The following is a 22,561-nucleotide window of genomic DNA, read 5'->3' as shown; positions in this document are numbered from 1 at the left end:
TCTGCCCGGTGCTTAGCGCCACCCAAGACAATTGTGATTGGTTTAAAGAAATGCCAATAAACCAGAGCACATATTTTTCCTAATCGGGATGTTGTGTGGACTAGCCAGACCTTCCTCCGCAGCGCTGTGGAGGAAGGTCTGCCAATGCGAGACTACACCTACCCAAAAGAACCGCACCAAGGGGGAAAACGAAGTCTAGTGATTCAACTTAACTAAATGAGGCAGATGTGAAAGCGCCCTTAAAGAAAAATTTAAAAATGTATATGACAGTTGTCAGGGCATAAAACCCACACTATGGTGCAGACCTATGCAGTCTCCTTTCGGTCAGCTCCACAAATCTATTATTACATTTATGCTGAATTGTCTATTTGATGAATAGGGGTTGACGTTAGATGGTGATGGCATGTGGCTATGAGTCACTCATCAGGGTTGGGAAATCAACTTCCCAGTCTCCTCCCGACACTGCTAACCTCCTGCTAACCTCCTGCCAACCCTGCTAGCCTCGGTTAGCTAGCCAGCTGGGCGATCAAGATTTCAAATGTAAACATCAGAGTAAACACCCCCGAAAAGGTGGAAAAGATGAGCTCAAACTAGCAAGACTATCTACAGCATCATCTCATTACTATAGTCTTTTGCTTACTTCGCTAGCCTGGTTGGTCAAAGTAAACAACGAGCAAAAGGTGAAGATGGCTATCAGCTACGACCTATGGCTACGATCCTGACTACGTGGCAAGCAAGACCATCTCTGCATCAGAGGGGGCACAGAGGCAATCCTGGAGGAATTAAACACAGACTGCGACTTCCTGGCATCCTGTGTGCAGGCGTCTGCCCAGCGGGATGCCGGGAGCTGTGGTGTCCTTTCCCCGAGACTTGGCTGGATCATGGAGTGCCAGCGCCATTCAACCGGGGGACTCTTTTTCTGTGTGGCAAGCTGACGGCCACATTCCGCTTTATGATGAATCATGCACAAGTTGAAGAAATTGATGGGATTACATTTCACTGGAATTCTGCCTTGTACAATTGTGTGTGACAAATAAAAATGGATTGATTGACTTACGAATAGTTTAACAATGGCAAAGCAGATTGTGCTGAAAAAAATGTTTCAATTGAAAATGTAACCTAGTCGTGACCTTAAAATGGAAAGTCAAATTGAATCACGGATTTAGAGGATTGTGACAACCCTAATACAGTTAAGCTGTTTCACAACACAATATGGTGTTGAGCTGTCTGGATTTACCCTGCAGAGATCTGTCCTGAATATTCCGGAAGTGAAATGTTGTCGATATAGACTAGGCCTCTGGTGGTTCCCACCCCTACATAATACATATGCACTATAGCAATGATTCCCACACTTCTTAAAACCATGGCAAGGATTTTTGTTCCATGACATCCACATCCACGTGAAATGTATTAACTAAAGATGACACTGGACATCCTTTATACAAAATTTGAAAGAACTGAGATAGCAAATAACACAGATCTAACATGTATGAACATTAAATATATAGACCTATCATACCTTTACAGCATTCTGAACAGATGACCCTTTTAAATGGCAGTTACAAAGCTGCTCTAACAGGTACAGTATATTGCTTAATAAGCTGTTGAAAAACCATGTGCGGCCTGACAAAGGTTGTAACATGAAGGCATCTTTTCTGGTTGGATAAATAAGAAATCAACCTCCCTGAGGCTGAGGGCTGTCTACAGGATTGGAAATGCAAAGCAACACTTGGGAAAATCACTCAGATGGAGCAATGCTGAGAAGATTGGTTTCACGCTGGAAAGTGAAGGAATGAGGACCCCCCCCCCCCATATAGATAGATAGATAGAGGGGGGGAGAGAGAGAGAGAGAGAGAGAGAGAGAGAGAGAGAGAGAGAGAGAGAGGGAGGGAGTGCGTGAGGGTGAGAAAGAGAGGAACAGACAGATGTTGTTAGTGTCTTCCGACCCGGGCCTCAACTTTTCCCATAGGATCATGGGAAAGACGATTCTGTGTATCGGCATGACAGGATGCTAATTTACCATGACAACTGTTACCGTGGCAACAGTGAAGGGTGAATGGAGGGGAGGAGGTGTGTGTTTGTGGGGAGGTGTTGTGGGAGGTAGGAAGTGAGACAGAAAATAGAGTGTGGCTGAATGTTTTGAAGAAAGGTCGGGGTCAGCTTCTTCACACACATGAAAAGGAGATGGTGAAGGACTAATTCTGGCTGCTCAGCCTCTCCCTTTCTAAACTGTAGCTCGTTTCAGGCCCTCGATACTCCACTCACAGCTGAAATTCTTTAGAATTCCTCCTCCTCCTCTTCTTCCTCACTATGTACCAAAGTTATTTAAACTTACCCAGTCACTGAAAAACGACAGGGCCACCGCACAACACTCCAGGCTAAGACTGAGTCGCTGAATGGGTGCAGTGGAAGCTCTGTAGTGGCCTCTCTCCACACACAGCAAAGCTGCATGCTATCAGCAGTTGTACATCATGATAATGATGAGATAAACAATGTAAAAGTCTCCAAATGGCTATATGATGTAAATGAATTCCCTTCTGATAAAAACATGGACAGCTATGGGTGTTCCGTAACATTTAATAACCTCTATAATGTTTTATAATTTCTGGAGTCATTTAATGATACGGAAAATGTTCAGTTTCTACGAAACGTTTAAGGATAGTAATTCTCAGAAAATGTGTCAGGAAAGACATTAATAAAACCTATTTGTCCTCCCTTTAATTTTCATCACTTCTTCACTGTATTCACTGAGTGCTCTGCTTGTTTTCACATTTGCATCAGACAGGATTCAATATATCTGCTGTGTGTGTGTGTGTGTGTGTGTGGCTGCTTTTTTTCATTACTTCTTTCTAGCTGTCATCTCTCTCTCTCTCTCTCTCTCTCTCAGAGTTGATGTTATGCCATGTAATGTCTTATGATGTGTGATGTAGTGTGAAGGGCTGCTCTGGGGCAGTCACAGAGCTGAAACGCTTCACAGCTCTCTGAGACTGACAAAACCGACACTCTGCCTGCATGCTATCTGTGTGTGTGTGTGTGTGTGTGTGTGTGTGTGTGTGCGCGGGTGCGTGCGTGCGTGCGTGCAAGGCTCAAGGTGCCCTTTTTTGTCATTCAGCTGAACTAAAGTGTGAAAAGCCTCAGCTCATCTTATGTCCGCCCACCCACCACATAATGCTCCATCTAAAACTGGACACTTCATTCCTGGAACTGCTGTCACTCTGCTAGCAAAACTGACACCAAGATTGCAGTTTCAGCACCTAATGCCACATAAACTAAATCAATTAATTTTAAATCTCAAAGGCAGACTGGAGGCCAATGCAATTGCATGACTCACAGGAAATCCACTGACTAGTAAGCTAGTAAGAGCTTAATTAAAGGATCTTTTAAGACTGTCGATCATTGGGGAATGTTTAAAACAATATGTCTTCCATTCAAGACAGGAGAACTCTTGTGGTGCTTGCCGATATTAACTATCCTCTCTCGGAAGCAAAGGCAGGTGAGCTGTAATGCTGTTGTACCCCTGCAACACATCGTAGGCAGCAGGTCTGGATGGATAGTTGAGCATATAAAGCATCTGACATCGGCACTATAGACTGTGGTTTGCATCATGTCTCCTACCAACAGTCAGCATTGAGTTATTTTAACCATAAAGACAATATTTCCTTAACCAAGTAGTTGTAGTGGCCTAAATGTAGCCACAACATAAGAATGTGTAATGTGTAGGGGTGTCACAATTCTCCAAATCCACGATTTGATTCAATTTAAAAAGAAATGTCAGCACTGTTGGCAATTCCAATAGCAGCCAATAGTTGGCAGGGGGCTCCTTTACAACAACAGCTTGAGTTTCTCAGTTTACAAGGTGCACCTGAATGCACCATGAAGTCCAGGGGTGTAGTGCTATTTATTTAAGTACCGGCTCATCTCGAAGGTTCATTCCCTGAGGTTTCTGTGAGCTTCTTCCACAAATAAATAATTTTTCATCATAAAAACAAGCATCTATTTGTTTCTGCTGTTGGAGTTGTAAACAGTGTAAAACTAAAAGGCATAAAACAAATGCTGAAACATTTTAATCAATTTTAACATTTATATCCTCTTCTGGACAAGTCCAGTGACTGCTGTGAAAGGGCAGCTGACACCATTTGAAAGTCCGTGTGACAGCTTGGAGAGACAGCTGACAAGAAGGAACAGACCCTAATGGGGCTGTCACGGGCTAGCTACCCATGGCAGCAGTCTAGTTCACACTAGTGGCACTAGTTCAGTTAGTTGGGGACACCCGCTAAATGCTACAAAATGTCGACAAAGGAAAATACCCCTAGAGCCTGCGAGAGCGGGGGCACAAGATGGCTCACTGATTGATAGCACGGTTACAGACCCTAGTACGGAAACGACAATGGACAAGGGGAACAAAGCACATGAGAAATCGTCATCAGCAGCATGTGCACATGTGGGTTGGAGAAAATGACATCAGTAAGTGGCTTGAGGATCCACCAAGGGAGGAGGTTTTAATCCATGCTGAAAATGTTGTGCTGTTGCTATGGCTTGAAATGCTTTTATAAACCCCCCCCTCCAGTTGACCATATTTTGTGCCATGATCAGGGTTGTGTGCATTAGAGCGTACACACACCATCCAAAGAAATCACACTCATCCGCCTGCCGGATTAGGTCCAATCTGCATTGCATAAAACCCAGGAGAGGATTACTCTCAGGCATCGTTACAGGGTCACAACCTCAGAGCTTTCCCCAAGAAAAGGCTCCAACACTGCTCATAATTTTCCCAGGGAGAGCTTTGACCTGTCCATGTGCATGTGCGTGTGCGTGTGCGTGTGTGTGTGTGATCCTCACTGTAAGATACAGCCTGAAGTGCCCAAAGAACTTGTTCATTAATCAAAGAGACACAGCAGAGATGTTCGCTCACACAAAACACACACACTCATCCTATCTCTCCTGTGAGATCTCAGGAGCCGTTCCTCAGAGTTAGAAAGAGCACTGTCTTCATATTGAAGCCATCCATCTTCACTATAACCTCTGATTTTATTGAGCGTCTTTATGGAGAAACATGTTTCTTTTCTGTTTGCAATCTCCTCAATCCAGAACAGGAGAGGCAGTCCAGCTGCAGAGTGTTTTGTACCGACAGGGAGACTCATGGACATCACACATACTCATACAAATACTCACAGAAAGTGTGTAAAAATATCATCTATATTCAAAACTGTGCAACAGCTGATTGAGTTAAATTAACTCTAAAATGCTAAAAGACCATAAAAACAAATGACCACGGAGAAGGTAGATGTTGAATTTCAAAAGCCTCCATGAGAAAGGGATAATGCTGCTGGGCCAGTAGGAAGCTATTTCTCTTCCTAAGGACAGGGACACACTGGCCACGAAGCGCCACAAAGCGCTGGGAAGTGTAGATTTGGGCCGGATCGGGCGTTTGGCTGAAGAGCATTTCTCTGTGCCGGTCACAAAGCGATCCTGCTCCTCTCCACTCTACAGAACTGATTTTTTTCATCATGGGTAAGTATATAACCTCATGAAATTGTAATGTAATGTGTTCATGACAACTACAGATGCATTTTTACACACGTGGGTGGCTACAGTAATGGCTGCAGTCTGTCTGATCACCTGTCTCGCTCGAGGCACAGCTGAGAAGTCAAGACAGCCAAAATCATCCATAAACCTGGGTATTTTATTTTGAAATTTGCTTTATTTTTTCCAGTATCTGACTGCACTGTGGCCTTCCTGTATGTGATTACCTACATGGCTTGACACATTAGCTCATGGAAGTAATAGAGCAGACGCTGAAATGATCGCTGCAGCACGCTAGACGGCTCCTGATCGCAGCCAGTATGAACTGACAGATTGCAAAACAGGGGCACTTTTCCATTAAAGAAAGACATTTCCTCCTATGTATGCCCCATTTTCACTTCTAACTTGCATTATTTTTTTACTAACAGGAACATATGAGCACCAAATCTGTTATTACAGGTGGAGTCAAAGAATGCCACAATGCAAAGTGGAGCCATCGTACATGACTTTCACCTCATTGTGCATTATTGCTAATGTTGCTGATATAGTGATTTGTACAGTCCCATTGCCCACTGCCCTGACTTTCTAGGGAAACAGGTAAAGCAGCCCAACATATCTCATTTTGTAAGATCTCCAACTTAAAAATGTTTCTGTTACATGTTTCTGCTATGAGATAATGCTACTGCAGATCACTCAAGATACATGGTGTACTAAAAAGTTATTGCTGAGCATGGAAGTATATTTACAAAGGAAACTAAGTGTTTTACAGTGTCATCACTTAATGAGTAATGTGAACAATTTGCCAAAACTTGGCGTGTTCCTTTCAGATGAATAGTTTCTTTGATAGCGAGTGGGAGAGCAGAGAGTGTGAGAGGAGTATTATAACTTTAGTGGAGCTTCCACACTGCACACTTTTGAGTGAGTGGGCTGCTTTCAGGTTTTTCTGAGCACCAGCCAAATGTGGTTCGTGTGTGTCTGCACTCAGAAACACAGAAGCAGACTGAAGAAGACACTTACAGCACGAGGACCCAGTGTCAAGTAATTTGATTCTTAACATTGCTTTGAAGTGTGGACAGTTTGGCCTGGCTACCCTCCTTTACATCCTAGTAACTACAATCATGTATACTTTACTGTCAACCAGTTTCCAACACATACCATACATTTTTGGATTGATTTCCAACTTACCAGATGGCAAGATAGTTTCAGTTTTGGTTCACTATGAGGATCAACAAGCGAAGACTGGAACTTGCTAAAGCTGATCCAAAGATCAACAATAAGGCAAAGCAAGCTTAAATGTCTGTGTGAAGCACCTCTTCTAAAGCAACTGTCACAAGTCAATACAAGACCAAGAAAGTAGAGATGTCCAGAACTGATCCTAAGGATCAGTATTGATGCCCATCCAGGTATATTGTAATGGTTAGCCAGTATCGGCTAAAATAAAGCCGATCAAATCCTTTCTATACTGCACTTTGTCTTTTTGTGCACCTCGGCCAGCTAGTGTTCCAGTGGTGCTCTCCTGTACAACAGCCTACAGTGCAAGCACAATTAGAGTGCGTGACGTTAACTCTCTCTTTCTCTTGGCAAAGAGTAGCACTGGAGAAAACACTAGGGCTCCTAATTTTTAGTCAGCAGTGACGTCACTTTCACAGATTAAAATGACAAACATGGCTGACAGCAGGTCATATCAGCTGTTTCTAATCACCATGATTTCTGTGAGTGACTTAATGGCAGGCCGAAATTACACTTGTCTGTCTGATTCAAATGCTCTCTGCAGGCTGCGTCCTGTATTCAGCTAAATATCCTTTGTGAGGGAAGAACCTCTGCTGTTTCTTTTGTTCCAACAACTCCAACAGAGTGAGATGGCTTTGATCGCTTGCTAAAAAAAATCAACACTGCTTTCCCGATTGTTTGTGATCTCCCTCAGAGCAGACTCTTTTCTGTCAAATTTAAAAATGTAACCATTTGCTATAAACAGAAACGTTCTTGATGTATCTCTGTCTGAGTATATATGGTAGACCAAAGTTAAAGGCCTTGGACATCCGCACAGGTGTTTTCAGTTATTCTAGCTGATTAGACCTCTGCCCAGGTTGAAGCTGGGCCGGCACTAAGATGGGAATTTATTACGTCACAAATTTCATCTACCAATAAGAATGATAAAGGTGTCATGTGTCCTGCCCTAACAGGTGTAGGGCTGCAACTAACGATTATTTTAATAATCAATTAATCTGTCGATTATTTTTTCAATTAATCGATGAATCGGATAAAAAAACAAAATAGCATTAATTTACATCAACTCAATACATACTTACATACATACTTGTTGTTTTAGTTAATAGTTGTGTAAAGGTAAGTAACCCAAAGAGTAGATACAGACAACACACACACACACACACACACACACTTGAAGCTTATTCATTAAATTATTACCATCATTGTAGTAAGTGCGAGTTAAGTTCATTTGTACACCACATTTAAACACAGCTTAAGATGACCAAGTGCTATAAAATAACTTTAAAATTAAATTAAAAAGTACAACACACACAAATATATTTGTCAACAATAACTGATATGGGACAAAGCACAGAATATATACACGACAATAGATTGAAAAATGAATGGGCCAAAAAAGGCGAGTGAATAAAAACGTGTCTTTAGTCCTGCTTTACTACTGTTATTAACGAGCTAACGCTAGCTTGTCATGCTAGTCAGCTGGATAACGAGTAAACACCACACCAGCACCAGAAGAGGGACGTTACGTTCCTCACTTCAGAACGGAACAAAAGTAGGATTGTGTAGTGACTTTACCCTGCTGTTGAACTCCCTTCCTCCTCATCAAGGACTCCAACATGTTTACGTTTTAGGTGCTAAATCATCACCGTGGTGACCGTGCCATGCCGTGTCGCTTTTGCTTATCTTGCAATTAACACGTTTTCGATTTATTTAGTGTGAAATGTTCCCACACATTGGATGACTTAGGTCCTACTGATTTCTCTGCCTCCACCATGTGTTTCAGAACGTTACGGGTCTCTCCGGTCTCTCTCCGTATTTCCTCTACCCCCGCTCTGCTCTTTTTTCTTTTCTTTTGCTCCGCACGGCACTCAACTCAATTGCTTTTATCTCTGCGACTGAGTGGCGTGTCGCGCGACACAACGAATCAATAATGAAATTCGTTGCCAACTTTTTTAATAATCGAATTTTATAAATTTTATCGATTCGTTGTTGCAGCCCTAAACAGGTGCAACAGAGCTCACTGGAGGCTCAGGATTTATGTCAATCAATCAGTTTATACACACCCACAGAGTCCTGGGAAGAGGTCTAATCAGCCAGAATAACTGGAAACACCTGTGTTGGTGTCCAAGGCCTTTAAACCAGGAAGTGGGTCTGTAAACTGTAACAGATGTTTACAGCGAACAGTTTGGGTAATCATTTTATTAACTGCCTTCATTTTTAAGTTTATTTGCAACCTGTCTGATCCTCTGACTGGCAGTGTTTCTTCACTTCATTGAGCAATGTTGTGTTCCCTGATCTCAACACATACTGTACGTTGGTGATTAAATGTTATTAGTACTGATAGGAATGATGGCAAAATTACAAAATAGGGTTGTAAAAAAGGAGCTACTTTAGGTACCTTATTACCCTAACCCCAGTGCTTTCCTCAACAAAGCTTGTCCTAAGTATAGGAATTTGTGTGAGTATTCTTGCATTGCCAGACCTATCTCCACTGTACTGTGGAGTAAGGTCTGGCAGATGCATTCTAGGATAGGAGAAAAAAACACGCTGGGTTGTTTGCATTTCTTTAAACCAATCACATTCATCTTGGGCGGTGCTAAGAAGGAACTTGGTGCAACATGTGCACCCCGCAAAAGAAAACACCACATACTGTTCACACAATACAGTAACGTGAGCTACTTAAATTAGCTGATACATGGTTACACCTCACACCATCATTACCTCATTACCAGTGTTTCTCAGTGTGTACTTCGTCCACAGCAATCCCACCAATCAGTCCCAAAACGTCCCAGTTAGAGAGGAAATGACCTAAACATGTTCTTTGTAAATCTTTACAATCATTCCCTGAAAGAACTGAGCAGGTCTGCCTTGTTGCACCATCCAAATTTTCTTTAAAACTTGACATTTTCGGCGTGTAGCTTACTAGCTTGAAGGTTGTTGTTGTTTCCCGAAGCGGAGGGGTTTTGAGAACGGCAACACACAGAGAGAGAGGAAGGTGAGGGACATCCGGCGCATGACAGGCAATTATCCTGGAAATGTCGTTCCGTTGATCCAGACTAGTGTGAGAGGGACAGACTTAATGAGAGACTAAAAAGAAAAACTCTAAAAAGAGTGTTTTGGGTAGCAATAGGCTGAGTAATACATAGCCATTACAGCACAGAAAATGTATGAGAAGAGAATAAAGACCTTACTTAGGAAATGCTGGGAAAAGATCAAGAGATGGATGTGGTCGGAGAAGCATTCTAATGAGCGTCAAAGCGGAGACCGAGAGAGGAGAAGGAGGTGGAGGAGCTCTCTAAGTCTCTGTTCTCTTCAGAATCAGCTTTACGGTCATAGTTATTATAGTAGGTGTTCACATACAAGCACTTTGCCTCGGTGTTTTGGTGCATAACAAACATAAAAATAAAAATATATAGGATAGAAAACTTGAAAAAATACTATAGGAAATATGTAAAATCTATCTGTTTTGAATGTGCAAAATATTGACCAGAGAATGTGAAAAGGTTTACAGTAGAGTATAGAGACTGTGTGCAATATTACAGAGATAACCGTCCAAAAGATGTGTGCAAGTGTGACACATAGAGACAGATGTGAGGATGTTAATGTAACGTGTAGCGTCTCTTTACGCCTTTAAAAGAAAAACACCTCTAACATCTCCCTGATGTCCTCATTATTGCCCGTCTGCTCCAGAGCCTGCAGGAAATCTCCTCACATTTCAGGGACACGTAAAGTTAGGTGTCAAGCATGTCAGAGAGGTGAAGAGGGAAGGAAAGGAACGAGGTAAATAAAGTGGAAGGAATGCAGGGGGAAAAGACTGCTGCATTTTGTATGTTGGAGAGAGAAAACAAGGCAGAGAGACAGAAAAAAAGATGGGAAGTTAAGCAAAAAAAAAACTACAAAGTTGAGAGACTTTTTCAGGTCAAAAAGGCCTTTGTTCCTGCTGTTCCTTCCTCCTCCAGAATCAAGTTTCATTATTTTCACCTGTTCTTGTCTTCCAGTCTGGAAAATCCCTGCTGTCATCTAAAGTGTTATTCAATAACTCTGAAAAGTCAAGTGCGCTCAAAAGCTCAGGTAAACTTTCAGAGATCGACCTTTCGAGAGTGTTAGTCAGACTTGAGGGCTGCAGCTTGCTCAGAAGTAGGGATGCAACGATTACAGATTTTGTTGGTACGATTAGAGTCTGAAAAATAATCACGGTTTCATGATTATCCCAATTATTATGCAATAATTAATTCCACTGCTAATGTATGAAATGACATGAACACTCTAGATTTTAATGTGTTATGTATTGCTGCCTTTTGAAACAGAAATAACAGTAACAGTGTTGAATGTCAATCTATATTCAATCAATCGTCAACCTTTTTATTTAAATTCATCTGAAAAGATTAGAGACTAGGGGCCCTATCTCGCACCCGGCACAGTGCAAAGCCAGACGCAAGTGTCTTTGCTAGTTTAAGACTGACGAAGTGGTCAATTTCCCGTCCAGCGCCCACGTCGTTTAAATAGCAAATGCACCTGCGCCCATCTGTGGCCCACGGGCGTGCTGGTCTTACAGGGAGGTGTGTTCAGGTGCATTCTGGGCGTGCTGGTCTTACAGGGAGGTGTGTTCAGGTGCATTCTGGGCGTGCTGGTCTTACAGGGAGGTGTGTTCAGGTGCATTCTGGACGTATTGCTATCTTGAGGCAGCGGGAAGTGATGGCGCCATTGACCAACAAAAACCTGGTCTAAAGTCAATAACGCAGCATTTCATTGTTATTTTAACAGAGCATTAGTAAAATGCTCCTAGGCTCGTGCACAGCGCGCACACTATGCTTGTTACGTACACAGCAGCACACAAACATGCAGAAGATTAAAAATAAAAATATTACGGTGCAAATCCTCCATCATAATAGCAATGCTCCAAGGTCCAAACGCGCCTGGCTTTTAAAGGGAATGGGAGATGATCTCTGATTGGTTTACTGCATGTTACGCCAAAAACACACCTCTGATTAATGAAGACACTAAGTACAACCCTTTAGAACCATGTGACCGGCGCACGGGCCCTTTTTTCTGCCGTTAAACTAGCAAAAGTGGATTTGGACACGCCCTAAACGCACCTGCGCCAGGCGCTTCACGCCGTGTGCTTAGATCGTTAAATAGGGCCCTACAGGTGAATCAGTCACACCACAAACAAAAGCCACGTTGGCAACAACAGTTGTCCTTCTTAAGAAGAAGTTGGCCCTTCTGGGCCCTGCTAGCTGGTGTTTCTAAAAGTTGGAGGAGCTGCTAGACAAGAGGCACCAGGAATAAATGCAATGGATAGATCTCTTTGCAGCCTTATGTCCCATTATCGTGCTTCTTAAATGCCTACGATGCTCTCTGGTGCTCTGAAATGGGTGACAGAAGCATTACTGCATGTGATACTAGTTAACACTGCACTTGGCTAGTAGCTGTATAAAACATGGTTAAAATGCTGACAGATAAACTATATAATGTGTGGCTGTATTTCACTGGAAAAAAGAATTCCAACACCGGTTAGTACAACAGTCTGCAGCTAAAGACACAGAGTAGCCTAGCTGCACTTTGAGACACCATGGACACTGTCCCAGTTAGAGGAACACCACTGAATGAAGCGTTCAATTACAACTCGTAAACTCATGATGCATTTTAAGTTATTGTAAAACACCCTTCTGCCATCTAGTGTTCCTTCTTTTTGTTGTTTAACAGCAATTGACTGGTGAAATACTTATAAGTTATTGTTATTACATTTTAAATAAATCATTTAAATTTGGCCTTAGCAATAACCAAGCTGTTTAATGTCAAAACTGTCATTTTGTCCATTTTTTTTGTTTTGTTTAAAGTATTGGTTTAGGCACCAGCATCGTTTTAAAAGTAAAATTTTAGCAACGGTACTGGAAAACCCAAATGATACCCAACCCTACAGCACTGTAGATTGGTCTGGCAATGCGAGACTAGTAACTCAATAACCATGAGAGGACTCCACCATTCATATTGTAAATGGACTGCATTTATATAGTGCTTTTCTAGTCTTAGCAACTACTCAAAAGCACTACACTGCAGCCCAGGGACCATTGACACACTGGTGGAACAGCCATCAGGAGCAATTTGGGGTACAGTATCTTCAACTTTGACATGTAGAATGCAGATCAAACCATCAACCTTCCAATCGGTAGATGACCCCTATACCCCCTGAGCCACAGCTGCCCACAGTGTGTTTACTGGCATCCTATTTTAACATGGTTACACTGTGGCCTGTTTGTGACATGCTGTGGACAGTTTTGGTAAGTTAGCTGGTGAGATTGTTGCTTTGCCTTTTGACTGCAGGGCATTCAGTGCTAACATCCTTCATGTTACATGTTGATGGACAAGTGAGGCTGCAGTATGCACATTAGTATGATGTCTGAGCAAGCAATCCAAGGTAACTGGATTTGGATTTAACCATGCAAGCATTTAAATCCAACTGGGAAATGTGATTTTTGTGTATTTGCAGCTGGAGGAAACATTTGATGTTTGTTCTTTGTTTCACACAGCATTGGTAGTAATTTATCCTTTTCTGTCTGCACAATATAGGCTGAGGCTTTTAGTGTTGCCATGTTTTTTTTATTCTCACGGCACTTAATCCTTAATCAGCTTGTGAATGAGTCAAATATTTGCCTGTGTCCAGTGCCATGTCTATGACTTTGCAGCAGTTGACCTCAATTTTAGTGAAACTCTCAGAGGATCAATGCACACAAGCAGCATCATAATCACCCTAACAACAATCACACATCAAACAGTCCTTTATTTGTAGTGAAAAAGTACCATTCACATCAACATGTCTTTTATATGTCAGAAGTAGGGTTGGGTACCAAAACCTGGTGCCAATATGGCACCCTATGGTTCCTATAAGATCTACCGGTTTGAAAAGTAACGCAGATCTGGATCCCTGCATGTGACACTAGTTAACATTACACTTGGCAGCAGGTAACGTAGCCTACAGCTAATAGCTAGCTTAAAAACGGTTGAAATGCCTAAAGCTAAACGGTCTTAAGCTAAAAGTGTGGCTGTATTTCACACAAAAGAATTCCAACACCGATACATGCCACAGTCTTCAGCTGCTCTTGTCAAGACACCATGGTCACTGCCAGAGTCGACAGACAGGACTTGATGTTGCATTCATGCGCACCTTGTAAACTCATGGTGCTTTCAGGTGCACCTCAAGAAACTCAAGCTGTTGTTGTAGTTATCATTGTCATTTAACAACAATTGACTGGCGAAATGTGTTATTGTTATAACATTTTAACGTTCATATTTGCAACCAGATATAAGTGATATCTGTTTGCATTTAATTTTAGACTTTTAACTTTCATATTTAAGACTTGTTTTGTGTATGGTGAGTGCTCTTTGGTGGATTATGTGTTTGCCGTATTACAGCAGATGAGTATGATGAAACTCAGAAAAGATGTTGAATCTTATTGTATCGGTACATTTGATCGGTAATTAGAGCCATGTTATTTTCCTTGTTTGTTTTTTCTACAAAGTTGTGCTGATACAGACACCAGCTTAAAGAGGGACTGTTCAGCCAGCTAGCGAATTCATGACCTGCTTTGATCTTCTTCTTTCCATACTACATGCTTCTTCATACTATCTCTGAACTGCAGTTTATTTATTGACTTTAGCAATGTTAAAACCGTACGCTCCCATGGGATCCCAATCCCAATGCAGCTTCACACTGTTGGACTTGCAGAGGTTTCTGTCTGAACAAACACGACTCTTCAAAGTATTTTGATCTCACAGAGCTTACAGCCCTCTGAAGACATTTCTGCAACATTCACTCACACACACACACACACACACACACACACACACACACACACACACACACACACACATCAGAGGCTGTCTTTGATGCATTTTGCCTTGTTGTCACTTTCTGTCATCTTCATCACTATTATAATCACATTTTTCCTCTGCAGTTTCCCCCATTGAGAGAAAACAAAAACACTGTAACCCTTCTACCAGGCTTTACCAGAGATCATAACATCACACAATAGGAGGTGTGTGTGTGTGTGTGTGTGTGTGTGTGTGTGTGTGTGTGTTTTTCACTGGCAATTAGGGCTTATTTTAGTGGAGCAAGCCGTGCAGGGTAGACAGCACAGCTTGTTACAGCAGTCGAGCAGAACTCCCCTGGGCATCTTTGGTCCAACTTTAAAGAAATTAAGTACTGGTAAGTGAATACAAACCAGCAGTCAATCTATAGTTTACAGTCAGTTCTGTTTGGGCTGACATTATTGGGGTCCAGACATCTGACTTAACTGAATAAAGTTTTTGTGGCAGGCGATTTCAAACGTTTGAAAGGTCGTGTATTTGTCTGCGTGGATTTAAAAGTTAAAGTTAAAGACAAATTCTGTGGCCTCTCTTAACTGTGAATAATAGGCAAAGACGATGAGGTATATTTGGTATGGATTGTGGATTTCCTTGGATTGTGGTGGCACCTGGATTGTGGTTACAGCTGCTGCCATAGTCCTGCTCGACACCCTGCACTGCTACTACTATTATTAGTCATAGTTTTAATATCTTTACAGTTACTATAATTTGTATTCCATTATACCCTATAATTCTCTCTCTCTCTCTCTCTCTCTCTCTCTCCTACCGGTCGAGGCAGATGGCCACCCACCAAGTCAGCTTCTGTCTGGGGTTTCTGCCTGTTAAAAGGAAGTTTTTCCTCCGCGCTGTTGCACCAAATGCTGGCTCTTGTGGTAATTGTGGGGTCTCTGTAATTATAAAGTGTGATCAACACCTACTCTATCTGTAAGTGTTCTGAGATAACTTATGTTGATTCAACACTATAAATAAAATTGAATTGAATTGAAAACAACAGGAAACTTCAGAGTAAATAAGATTGGAGTTGGTCTCTGTATTTGCACTTTTAAAGGTTATAAATAAATCTGTCTGCTGCAATGTTTTTTACCCTCTGAAGTTTGTATTTATAGATTTTATAACCAAACTAAGTTGAACTGAAAATTGGGGGCTCAATAGTGGCCCACACTTTATGCCCTGGGCTCAGCTAGATGGTTAATCAGACCAGAGTCAATTGATGGCATGATAAAGGGAGTGTACACGTACATGAAGCTTTGTCATCCATGAGGAACTTAGAGTAGAGCCGCTGCTCCTTTGCGTGGACAGGAGCCAGCTAGGGTGGTTCGGGTCACTAGTAAGGATGGCCCCTGGGCGCCTTCCTACCGAGGTGTTCCAGGCACTTCCAGCTGGGAGAAGGACTCTGGGAAGAATAAGGACTAGGTGGAGAGATTATATCTCCACCCTGGCCTGGGAACGCCTCGGGATCCCCCATTCAGAGCTAAAGTGGCTTGGGAAAGGGACGTTTTGGGTCCCCTGCTGGAGCTGCTGCCCCCGCGACCCAACCCCGGATAAGCGGATGACGATGGATGGATGGACATGTAATACAGCAAACAGTTAATTTAGTGTTAAGTTACTCTTTTACCATCCTGCACATGCACATTAGGCTTAAATACCATGAGTATAGAATTCTCACAAAAAAATCGACTCCCTCTTCCCAGGAAGAAATACCAGCAAGAAACTGGATTTTACGCATGTGCATGCTTCTGTTCATGCACTGAAGACACTGAAACCAAACCATATCAACTGAAACCAGGATACATTCTCCAAACCTTGTTAAAGCTACCGCTCAGCTGGTGTAGTTAAATACTAAAGTTTGACATTGTAACACTGTTATTCCTTACGGTTCAGCTGTATGGATTTTTTTTTTGGAATATGTATGAATGCAGTGAAGTGCAAAATTTGTAAACATAACTACATACATGGAACAAACAATATGAATCCCTTTGTTATATGTGACATACTGAGGGAAGAACCCTGTACAAAAGACATATTTGACGGACCACTACTATCTCTAAGCCATCTGTAAACACACCACACACAATGAGGAAACAGCAATATATGGACCGTGCTAAACTAAGGCAAACAAAGGAAGAAGAGGTCAAAGCCCAGGCTCATACAGCCCTGCCGATTGGTCACTGAGGAAAAGTAAACACCACTTTAGGGCCTGAAAGCGGCCAATATCAAAGCCATCAAGAAGCTGTTCCAGGGATTCCAGTACAGGGTTGAAAGCAGATTTTACACAGCACATGCACAAAATCAGGATTTTTCACTCAGAATGTTGTTCCTGCAGGCTCTTAAACGTTGTTTACAGACAGATAACTGCTCCAATGTTAGTCTTTACTTAACAGTCCGAGCCCATTTCTCTCATCTTTCTTTTTGACTCTTTTTTTCACTTCCAGAGCTCTTTATCTCTGAGATATCTAAACTCTCTTCCTGTCTATCAACCAGTTAGCCTTTTTAGAGGATCTACTGGCAGCTGCAGAGGTTTAATTAAGGCTTAAATTAAATCAGCAGCACTTTAATCTCCTCTGGATTCCAAACAGGGAGCTAGGGACTGGGAAGGCTGTCTGTGATGCTGGCAACATCCCATAATGCCTCCTTGTAGCAAATCCCAAAACAGCACTGAGACAGCATAAGACTCTATTACTAACCACCCTTACACTGGCAAATTCAACTTTGCTCTCATTCTTAAACTCATTTACATTGTATTTGTTCTGGTAGAATGCCCAAACATGTTTGTCTGTCTTGAAGCAGGTTTTTGGGCCATTGATTTAATTCCGGGTATGAACTGGAATTCCACCATCATATCCTCTCTCAGTCAAAGAGCGGCAGGAAGAGGGGAAGACATTCACTCCTCCCCAAGGGCGGAATTTTGGGTTCAACATTGGGGGGGGGGTTGAGATCTCCACCTTATATATATATATATATATATATATATATATTTTTTTTTTTTCTTTTTTTTAAATATATATTTTTTTTTTCCTGGCATGAAAGTGGGGCATTGGAAATGTTCAGCATCAAACACCAGTCCCTCCAGAAAAATGCGATTATGCGATCACGTAATTCAATGCATAATCAGCCAAAGTCTGCATATTTATGCGGGGGGCCGCATTTTTTCAAATACGCCACACTTTCGCTGCATAAATTGCCGATTTCCGCGCAAAATATGCGGGGCTGGCATGATTTCAGAAGCCCCGCATTTTCGTTGCAAAAAAGTCACATATATGTTAGCAGAAAGTTGAAAAATGTTGCGTTTACTTCACACAAGAGCAGCCATTTTCCCCTGTTGCCATGGGAACATTATGAAGTGATGTAATTACGCGACGTGACCATCATCGAAAAGCTGCAAACCCCACGATGAAGCCATGATGAAACCGCAGTTTTGCAAGTTCCCGCAATTTCATCGCATAAAATTGCATAAATATCCCGCATATTCCATCGCATTTTTTAAGAAAACGTACCGTATAATCAAGGATTTTTGCCCGCAACAATCACAAAAAAAAAAGTTTGTGAAGGACTGAAACACGTCATTTTCTGCATTCTGATAATTTTTTAATGCACCAATTTATGTTGGAAATACCTTTATTTATGTGAATGAAATACAAGTGACAATTCAAAGTATAAAAATATAATGGGATATAAGGCAGTAAGGGGGCTTTTACATTAGGGACCTGGGCCTGGATCCTAAAGTTGACCAGATGTCCTGCTCACACATCCATGCCCAAGTCCACTTGAAAAGGTGGTCTTTACAGTTCATGTGTTTGCATCAGGTGTAAAAACCAACTGTACCAAAACACGGAAGTTGACTCCAACTATCTTGGGAGGTCCCGGGACATGTATGCCCAAATAGGCTGTTTCACTTTCATTTTAAGAGCCATAGCAAAACAACATGCTCTACATATCCCAACAGGTTCAGTTGAATAACATAAATCATTCACTTTGCACCACATTTGTAATGTATCAAATCTGTTCTTCCAGTATTAGTAAATTACATACTATTCAGTAAAAAAATATTGCAGCATTGTGGGTTGATCAAATACTGTATGTATTTTTCCAACTTTATTTCACGGGTCCTGAAAGCTAAAACTGCTTTAGCATCACAGCTAATGACAATATTTTACATTCATCATTATGATAAGATTTTTTGGGGGGTTAAACTGGCCAGTTTTGATTATTGGGGGGGGTTAAACCAAAACAAAACAACAAAACAAGCAATTTAAGGACGTCACGTTGGGAGCTTGGCTGCATTACAAGAGTCTGTAATTAGACACCTGCCAATGAGTTAGTGTGTGGGGTCAAGAGGTTAATCTGGCTGTAATCAAAGTATTGGCTTGCATGTAAACTCACTAACAGATTTTTAGTCTTTTAACGGATTTGTCATAAGCATTTTCTTCACTCTTTTTTGACATTTCAAAAATCTTTCCAGTGATAGCTGTGATTCCTTTTGATGTCCATTAAAGTTATATGTCAATAAATCCATTAATTCCTTCCATTAACCGTTAGATCTTGCCTCATAATCAGCAAATTTAGCCTTTTCTTCAGTATGAAAAGTAATCCATGATTATTGTCTGCCCATCGCAAACAAGAACTGCTAGAAGCTAATTAATCCTGGTACATGTAGGTACAGCTGGAAAAAGGCTCCGCAAGCAGGAGAAATCAGCTTTCTCGGTCAATGTAGCACAAACTAGGGAATTTATTTCTTTTAATTGACCACATATACCATCAACACTGATTGGAAATCCACAGCAAAGGTGGCAAATCCCCCCTTTACAGTTCTGAGTGTCTGTATTTTGGCTACACAATTTATTTCAAGACTTATTAAAAGGAGCTGAGGTTAAACTTCAAAAATTCTAAAAGAAAAATGCCATATGCAGGTTTTATAGCACTTACTAGGCTATAACGTTAGCTGTCACTTCGCCGCGGCCCTGTTCGCTGACTACGGTCTGTGTGTGTGGAGCGCAGGCATCAACGTTCAGAATGCAGTCCATCTTCGAAAATCCAAAGCTTGTCTCTAAATGAATTGTGCTTGAACCTGCATGGCATTTTCTCTGGTTTCCCATGGGCGTATTCGAGGGTGACTTAGATCCTCCCGCAATACTGAAAGTAATCGCCATGTGAACGGAGATGCAAATATGGGTTTGCGCTGTTCCTGTGGAATGTAACCTGCTGTGACTGAGTAATGTGAAAAGTTTTATGTTTGATCTAATCTAATATCTAATATCTTAAGAACCACATATTATTTGGCAGTGGACACATTGGAAAGTGGAAATTATAAGGTTTCTGTCAATATTTTGCCATGCCAAATCGTGAAGCTATTAATCTAAATACATGACATACTTATTTTAATCACACAGCCAAAATGATCGAGAAATTAAAAAGCCAAGGGTTGAATAGAAAATTTGAGCTGTCTTGTGGACAGTTTGAAACACATTTCTCTGTAATTCATCCTGACATATTTGGCATAATTGCAATATTTTGGACCTTCGCTAAATGTTTAATTGTCCTCAATTCTGCGGCTCTGAGCAGAGGTTGGCTGCATTACAAGAGTCTGTAATTAGGAAACTGCCAACAAGTGAGTGTGTGGGGTTAAAGAAGTTAATCTGGCTGTAATCAAATTATTATGTTGCACGTAAACAGATATAAAGACAGAGAGAATAGCCTCTGGCACGGTTACCCATAATCCACTGTGGTGCAGTGGTGCAGAAAGAAAGACAACAGGTTCATCAGAGACCCAAACCACCCCAGCCACAAACTGTCCCACAAACCACAAACCGGTCCCACGACACCAGGCTCAGGGACGGCTTCAACCCACAGGCCATAACACTGCTCAAGCTCATTACTGTGTCACTTTCTTCACACCACACTGTGCCAGTCGGCCAGCCATGCCAAAACACGTATTTATTAACTTCAATATCCAATGAAAAATAATCTCAAAATGAAACAGCACCACGTGATGTCAACATAAAACACAGCGCTTTCAAGCCGGAGAGCGGAGTTCACTTCGCAGCAAAAACTAAATATTTTCATCCAGGAAACGCTCATTCATTCCTCAGGAGTGTTTTAATCCAAACCACCATCTTCTTCCTACACTTAACGAGTCGTTTTTGTGCCTAAACTTAACTGTTATCGCCACATGACGCTCACTTCTTCTGTCTAAACTCCACTACCACGGCCCCTGAAAGGACCGTCATCTGGCGGTGCCTGTAGCCGGCTCACAGTCACCTGTTGGCGGCTAAACAACTGCTGCTGGTAGCCGGTGTGCCAGTTTAGCTGGTGATCATGTTAACTGGTGATATTTGCATGAAATCAGTGAATATTCAACAAGGCCCTGCCCTGCGTTCTGCTCTGCCTCCGCCCCTCGAGTGCCAGAGGCTCACATTTTCACGAAGTGTTTGCAAGTGAGACAAAATAATGGATATTGCTGACAACATCACCAGTTTATGTGTAATACATGTCCGTTTAAGCATTATCCACACAAATACGACACATACTGTATGAACTGAAAAAAATTAAACAAAACAACACACTAGAGATCTAGCTGGGATTCCAACCCTGGATGTCACGGACAAAAAAAGTTGACAGACTAGCTTACATCATCTATATCACCACACTACAGACCACTGAAATGATTTAGTGATTTCTATCTATATATTGGACTTTTAGTCTAAGTTAACACAGGTTAACATATGAGAGAAATATACGTCCATGTTAAGTGGTGATATCACAATTTAACATGGGCAAATGCCTCGAAACAGTGAAGTAGGTTCATCTTTGCCTCACATACCAAAACATAACTGATGTTCAACAAACAGGCATGACACCGCTTAACACTTTATTCTGTTTTGGGGGTAAAAATGAAACACGTCAGTCATGCACAAACGTGATCATTTATCATTGTTGTTGTGGGCCATCTCATACGAAGAATGTGTAGGCCTATCTCAGCACAAACCCTTTCAACCTGTGCCACAAGTCAACTGATTATAGTTGTGTTTAATTTCATTAGACCCATATTAGGGTATGTCTGTGTCGACCCAGAATCGTGATTTTTGTCTTATGGTAGCCTATACACTATTGTTATGACCATATGGCCATTGAATGTTTTGCAGCAAGGTGCTGATCCTCGTTTTCTCTCGGGCGACTTAGTGTTATCTTAGTCTGGTTAAGTTATGAAGTGAGTTGCAGCAAAAGTCTAGTGATTTGAAGTGAAGAACATATGAAGAGTTTGACTTTTATTTATCCCACACATCATTTGTTGGCCTACTTTGAAAAAAATGGTCATTATGGTATATAATTACAAAACTTCGATGTACTGAGAGAGTTTGATAACATTCAGATGTTGCTGTTTCAGATTCCTAATATTTCTCTCATATGTTAACTTTGTTAACTTAGACTAAAAGTCCAATAAAAGTCCAATATATAGAACCAAAGCATTTCAGTGGTGTTTAGTGTAGTGGTGTAGACAATGTAGAGGCTAGTCTGTTCACTTTTTTGTCCATGACATCCAAGGTTGGAATCCCAGCTAGATCTCTAGTGCGTTATTTCGTTTTATTTTTTTCCGTTCATACAGTATTTGTCGTATTGTTGTCAGCAATATCCATTATTTTGTCTCACTTGCAAACACTTCGTGAAAATGTGAGCCTCTGGCACTCGAGGGGCGGAGGCAGAGCAGAACGCAGGGCAGGGCCTTCTTGAATATTCACTGATTTTATGCAAATATCACCAGTTAACATGATCACCAGCTAAACTGGCACACCGGCGTCCTGGAGCTCTATAGCAGCTAAATACAACCAGCAACTGCTGCTCTGATTTTATCCTTCTATGGCACTATAGACTGTTCACGTTACAGTGCTTTACTTAGTTTAAAATACTTCTACTGTAGGTATATAATGGTCTATTGGTGAAGTAGATG

The 22,561-nt window shown here is 41.5% G+C and overlaps 1 protein-coding gene and 1 long non-coding RNA gene across 3 annotated transcripts in view; one reads left to right on the top strand and one right to left on the bottom strand.

Annotated features, from left to right (window-relative positions):
- The window catches only part of tmtc1 (transmembrane O-mannosyltransferase targeting cadherins 1), a 177,747-nt gene that overhangs the window by 96,302 nt on the left and 58,884 nt on the right, over positions 1–22,561 (bottom strand). The window lies entirely within an intron of this gene.
- LOC116042051 lies at positions 3,664–21,092 on the top strand. Its single transcript, XR_004103098.2, has 3 exons — positions 3,664–3,674; positions 7,966–7,970; positions 20,906–21,092. It is a non-coding gene; the product is annotated as an uncharacterized LOC116042051 (long non-coding RNA).

Source organism: Sander lucioperca, chromosome 20 (assembly GCF_008315115.2).
Source record: "Sander lucioperca isolate FBNREF2018 chromosome 20, SLUC_FBN_1.2, whole genome shotgun sequence".
NCBI lineage: Eukaryota > Metazoa > Chordata > Actinopteri > Perciformes > Percidae > Sander > Sander lucioperca.
This window is presented reverse-complemented; position numbering and strand designations above follow the sequence as displayed.